We start from the raw sequence: 6,784 nt of genomic DNA, 5'->3' as shown, positions 1-6,784 counted from the left end.
TTGTTTCAACTTTATCTATCTATTCTATATTATTTTGAACTCTATCAAATTCAATTTTATAATTATCTATCTATAACTTTTATAAATGGAAACATACATATTTACGTTTTTAAGCAGCTTAATAAATCTATTATGCCTTCAACTTTTCAATTAGTCAAAAAAATATTGATCATGATGTTGTGCTAGTTTCTTAATAAATAACATTCAGCTATTTTTATTACCAATTCTCTATCTCATAATCTATCTATCAATCCAAACACATATCCATCTATTAATCTATCCATCAATCTAATAACATATCCCCTCTATTTATTTTATTTATCTATAAATCTATCTATCAATCTAATAACATATCATTATCCATCTATAAATCTATCTATCAATCTAACAACATAACCATTTATAAATCTTTTATTAATCCAATAACATATCCATCTTTAAATCTATCTATCAATCTAATAACATATCCATCTTTATATCTATCTATCAATCCAAACACATATCCATCTATAAATCTACTATCAATCCAACAACATATTCATCTATAAATCTATTTATTAATCCAATAACATATCCATCTTTATATCTATCTATCAATCCAATAACATATCCATCTTTATATCTATCTATCAATCTAATAACATATCATTATCCATCTATAAATCTATCTATCAATCTAATAACATATCCATCTTTATATCTATCTATCAATCTATTAACATATCATTATCCATCTATAAATCTATCTATCAATCTAATAACATATCCATCTATAAATCTATTTATTAATCCAATAACATATCCATCTTTATATTTATCTATCAATCCAATAACATATCCATCTTTATATCTATCTATCAATCCATTAACATATCCATCTATAAATCTATCTATAAATCTAAAAACATATCCATCTATAAATCTATCTATAAATTCTATTTGTTAAGTAAACATTAAGTTTTGAAGTGCAAATATTTCACCAGAACAGTTGGGACCATAGAACCAAGCTTAACATAATCCTTATACTAAAGTAACATGATGTTTGTCTGTCTGTGTGTCTGTCTGTAACGAAGTATCTCGCTAACCGCTGAACCGATCGGGTTCTCCTTAACAGGGTAGCTTCTCATAAGTCCCGGGAAGGTTTATAACTATTTTGGGGGAGGGTACCACCACCCTCCCAAGAAAAATGACAAAAAAATCAAAAAAAATTTTAATTTAGGGGAGACTTCAACGTCAAATAAGGTGGTATCGTACATAAAAAATTAACTTTAACAAACAACAACATTTAAAGTGCCACTAGAGGCCTCTAGGGGCGTAGCCGCTAGTAGAGTATATAAGAGAAAATAAAACTTACTATGAGGGCATGAAACCAACTTTAACATGTAGAATCAAAATAAATAGAAAATAAAAGTTATCACCAGTTGGGAATAAGAAACAATGTTTTACTATGTAGAAAACATAAAAGTTTAAATACTGGTGACATGGAACCAAGCCTTTACTATGTATGAACTTAATATAGAATAGGAGAATACTTTGTAGAATCATGACTAAGTTTTAGGCAAACGGTTTGGAGCATGAAACCAATATTACTATCTAAAGAAGTACAAATATTTGACCATAAAAGTTGGGAGCAAAATAACATAATTTACATAATCTAGAGAAGTGCAAATATTCTACCAGAACAGTTGGGAAAAGTTTTACTTTCACACAAACATATACAAATAGTTAACATTCAGAAAAGTCTGTGTCGAAAAATTAGATTTTTGCGTTGAATAGGTCTGTGTTGTGTGCCTAAACACTCCCATTTCAGGACTCTAGGTGCGTAGCCGCAATCAATTTGTGGGATTTGGTTTCATGCTCCCAACTGCAGAAGAGACTGCATCCCTTAAATGGACATGGACAAGTTTTCTCACGGCAGGGAAGGGAGATTGTAAATTATATTGGCACCCAAAGCTACAGAGATTTGTTCACTCATTCGGCGGCCTAAAACCTTTATATACAGGGTGGGCCACATAAATCCGGACTTTTTTCACACGGCCATAGCACCAAAACTACTTGACCAATCAGGACGTTTGACCACACTATAAAAAGCTTAGGTCATTACCTTTTTGCCCATCAAAATTTTTGGAGGATGGAGGACGTGTACTCCGAGCTGGCAGCGCTTATGTTCAACATGGCAGATTCGAAATGAGCGCTAGTTTACCCTAGATTCTCAATATGGGCCCACTAAATCTGATCTCAGCCCATCTGTAGCTGAGATAGACTTATGTAACTAGCTGGATATACTGTTAGATACTTAAAGAAGACACTAGAAAAGACTAGAGCGCTCTATCCCATCTGGTTTGGCCGTAGTACTCCGGCAAAGTAAAACGTGGCAGATTTTAGGGTGTCAAAAATGTAAAAAATCTTGAAAATTTCTCGGTTCTCGACTACATGGGCCCATTTGGAACCTTAAAAATCGTATTAGACTATGTGTTACGATGATAACCATAGCGTAATCTTCATGCCATTTCCAAAAAGGTATAAAACGTTGTTCTAGCCTAATTGTGGCCAAAATGAGAGCCGCCGTGTCGAATGGTAGCTTGAAAGATGGGTATATCTGGATCCTGCGGTTACTCACGTCCCTAAGGAGATGTGGCCTCCCAGCAGCCCCGATCTTTATACAATTGACTTATGGGCCTGGAGCGCCATTAAAGCACGAACCAATAGACGCGCCTATACCACAAAGACCTCCCTCATTGCCAATATCAAGGAGAACTTCGCCATCTTGGACAGGGACATGGTGACCAGAGTCGGGGGGCGGTTTAGGGGGCGGGTAAAGGCGGTGATGGAGACTGGCGGCGATTTTATTGAATAATTTAATAGTCATATACCTAGTTTACTTCCCAGTTTTTAAAATTCAATAAAATCTTTAAAATTGACGATTTTATGTTCATTTGTTTAAAAATAAGAAAAAGTCCGGATTTATCTGGCCCACCCTGTATTTTAATAAATCCTGGTTGGTTGGCTCCAGCTAGCATTGTCCAAACTTTTCAACGAATAATTTCAACATGTAGAAGAATTAAAGTTGTACGGACATATTACAATATTTTGTAGAGAAGCCGTGATCTGAAATTGAAAAATTCTTATACATGGACCAAAGTTACACATTGGTTTTAATTATAAGGTAGTAATTGGCTTATATGTTCTTAGTTAAATAAACAATTGTGCCTTATATATGCCTTTATATCATACAGGAACGTACTGACCCCAATATAAATCTTTGCTTTAAAAAATGAATAGCCTTTAATAACTTATTCATTGTTAAAAAAATGCAATTGCTCAAAAAAATGAATAGTTTTATCATTTAAAAATGTGTAACTTAATGAATATGTTTACTTAAACATTAATTTCAAAGAAATCTAAAAGGAAACTACTGAACACTGCTATATCAGGACAAATGCAGGAGTCCCAAACGCAGGAGTGTTAAAATATTAATTTAATTAAGTATTTCTATACAGATTAGGTTAGGTTAAGATATGAATACACAAATGAATGCCCCCGCAAGGGTTAGACATACAAAAACCTAAAAGATAGTCTAAAATAGGTTAGGTTAGGTTAAGTGTCCACTCCTGCGTTTGGGACTCCTGCTTTTGTCCTGGGACCCTAAATCAAAGAGCTAGTGGATTTGCTTTTAACAAATCAAACATTGGTATGGAATCTCAAAGGAAAAAAACGGGTAGACTAAAAACAACGTGGAGTAGAAAATCTCATCTCTCACCGATGCCTCAAGGCGTGCCAAATCCAAAGAAGATTGGAGAACCATTGTACGTGGTCTACGATAATCGGCAATGGTGATGAGTGGCTTCGCCTCTACTTATTAGCATGTCATGTCACCTGACATACTTTTATAAAAAGTTATTAATGCTAGCTATTGCCACTTTTTTTTATTACTAGCGGCTACGCCCCTAGAGGCCTCTAGGGGCACTTGAGGAGGGGGTGAGTTGAATTTGATAACCCAATTTCTTATTTTAGATTTTTGGGGGGTGGAAATTTTTTTTTGTGGGGGGGGGTGCCCCCCCCCCATTATTTTTATGAGAAGCTACCCTGTTAAGGAGAACCCGATTGGTTCAGCGGTTAGCGAGATCCTTCGTTACACACAGATACACAAACAGACAAACATCCTGTTACTTTATTATTTATTCTTTATAGTCGACATTGAAAGAACAATGCTACAATCCATGCTAGGCTCCATAGATAGAGTTTTTTTTCAATATAATTTTTTGAGAATTTACTTTAAGCAAATATAAAACATTATTTGTTTTCTTATCATTTTATGAATGTTTTTTTCTCATAAAAATTGTGAATTATGCTACTTGTAATTTCACAACGGTATATGATTAATACTTTTAAACAAGGATGTAGTCATCTGAAAAAGCAAAGTTTAAGCTTTTTTAGTAAAAATAGTAGATGGACAAATTGGCTCAAAAATTAGCCACGTGACGTCATAAAAATGAGGGAGATGAGAGGAGAAGTGGTAAAGAAAATCCCTAAACAAGAAATGGATAATCCCTTTTTGTTATGACGTCACATGGCTGTTTTTTACCTCTGCGTAAAAATAAATATCAGATGAATGAATTAACAAAAACCCATATGAATTAATCAACAACCAGTTTTGGACTTTCAAATTAATCATGACTACTTCGCCCGTAGATCACAATTGAACTTATTGATTAGGACTAGTAAACTAAAGGTTAGAAGAATCCCGCATGGATTATCCTTAACAGGGTACAGAAGGGTTAAAGCACCCTCTGGAGCTAGCAAGGTGTTTTTCCCCTAAAAACTTTATAAATGAAGGCTGGCAAGGACGTTCAACTATTTTAGAGGGTAAAATTAGTGGTTTTAGAGCTTTAAGCTGATAAGTTTTTTTTTAAATAAGAGGGTAAAAAGAGAGGTTTCATAGTTGGAGGGGGATTGACACCCTCTTACCCACTTGGACGTCTATGACTGAAAAAGTGTTTTTTTTCATCAAAACTTTAAAAACGGAGGTGGGAGGTTTTTTTTGGTCTAAAGATAGATTGAATGAAAGCACCAGAAATACACTGATTTATTTTCGTTAAACACTGCGTTAAGGGCCGAAGCCACGTGTATATAAAAATGTAATAATAATATAAAAATAAATAAATAATATTAGTTTTGTTCTTGGCCATGTATATATCAAAAATAATTGAGTTATACATGTCTACAGAGTAACAGGTATGATAGATATTCAATCACTGATATTATAAGCATAGCAACTCTATATTCTAGTTTTTATAGCTGGTTAGTATGTCCATACAGAGTAACAGGTATGATAGACATTCAATCACTGATATTATAAGCATAGCAACTCTATAATCTAGTTTTTATAGCTGGTTAGTATGTCCATACAAAGAAATATATATTTTAGACATTCAATCACTGATATTATAAGCATAGCAACTCTATAATCTAGTTTTTATAGCTGGTTAGTATGTCCATACAGAGTAACAGGTATGATAGATATTTAATCACTGATATTATAAGCATAGCAACTCTATATTCTAGTTTTTATAGCTGGTTAGTATGTCCATACAGAGTAGCAGGTATGATAGATATTTAATCACTGATATTATAAGCGTAGCAACTCTATAATCTAGTTTTTATAGCTGTTTAGTATGTCCTTACAGAGTAACAGGTATGATAGATATTCAATCACTGATATTATAAGCATAGCAACTCTATAATCAAGATTTTTATAGCTGGTTAGTATGTCCATACAGAATAACAGATATGTTATCTACACTTTTTCACCAATAATTTTAATCTAGGGGTAATTTTGTTTTAGTTAATTGGGTTGTACATCAATTTAGAGTCTATTGTCTTATCCCTGCTGATACCTCGTATATAATTAAGTTTGATATTTACTTTTTGATACAATTTTGAATTATTTTTGAAACAAATGGATGTTACCATCCTTGTTTTTATGTATGAACAATCTCATATAACTTGTTAATAAGAGATAATTTTTTATGTATTACTTTTTTTATTTGGTCAATAATCTTCTTATTTCATTATAAACCCAACTATATTATAAAGTTATAATAATCTACAATTCTTTTTTCCCCAATATTTTTACCAGCAAATAAATACCGTAATTTACAGTCTAGGGTTGGGCTGGATACTTTTTTGACCGGATACTGGATACCGGATATCCGGCTGATTTATAATGCCGGATATCTGGCCAACGTTCGATATTCGGCAATTTACCGGATATTCGGCCGGATAACCGGATATCCAGAGTCAAAAATCAGCCGGATATCATGTAACCGGATAGTTTAAATATCCGGTATCCGGCCGGATAACCTGCCAGACCGGATATCCGGCCCAACCCTAATTTACACATAATAATATGATTTGATCATCCATGTTCCTATCCCCTGATCATTGTATTCAAAAGCTCATTTTTATATAAAAGTAACAGGAAGTCTTTCTGTCTGTGCTGCTAACCGATATGGCCCTTCTTTACATTGAAATTTCTTACATATCCAGGGAAGAATAATAACTATTTTGGGGGATGTAACCACCACCCATTAAAGAGAAATTGTAAAAATATAACCCTCAAAAAAGGGGTATAGTATCTAGTACCATAGTAAAGTTATTGGAAAATGTTAAACAAAAAAAGAAGAAAAATATTTATCTTAATTTTAGCACTTATCATATTAACATTTCTCCAAACTTTCATTACCCTGTTAAGCATAGAAGTATCATATTGACATACAATTTG

Source organism: Acartia tonsa, chromosome 3 (genome assembly GCF_053477335.1).
Source record: "Acartia tonsa isolate MP-2025a chromosome 3, ASM5347733v1, whole genome shotgun sequence".
NCBI lineage: Eukaryota > Metazoa > Arthropoda > Copepoda > Calanoida > Acartiidae > Acartia > Acartia tonsa.
Note: the sequence above shows the minus strand (reverse complement) of the source record.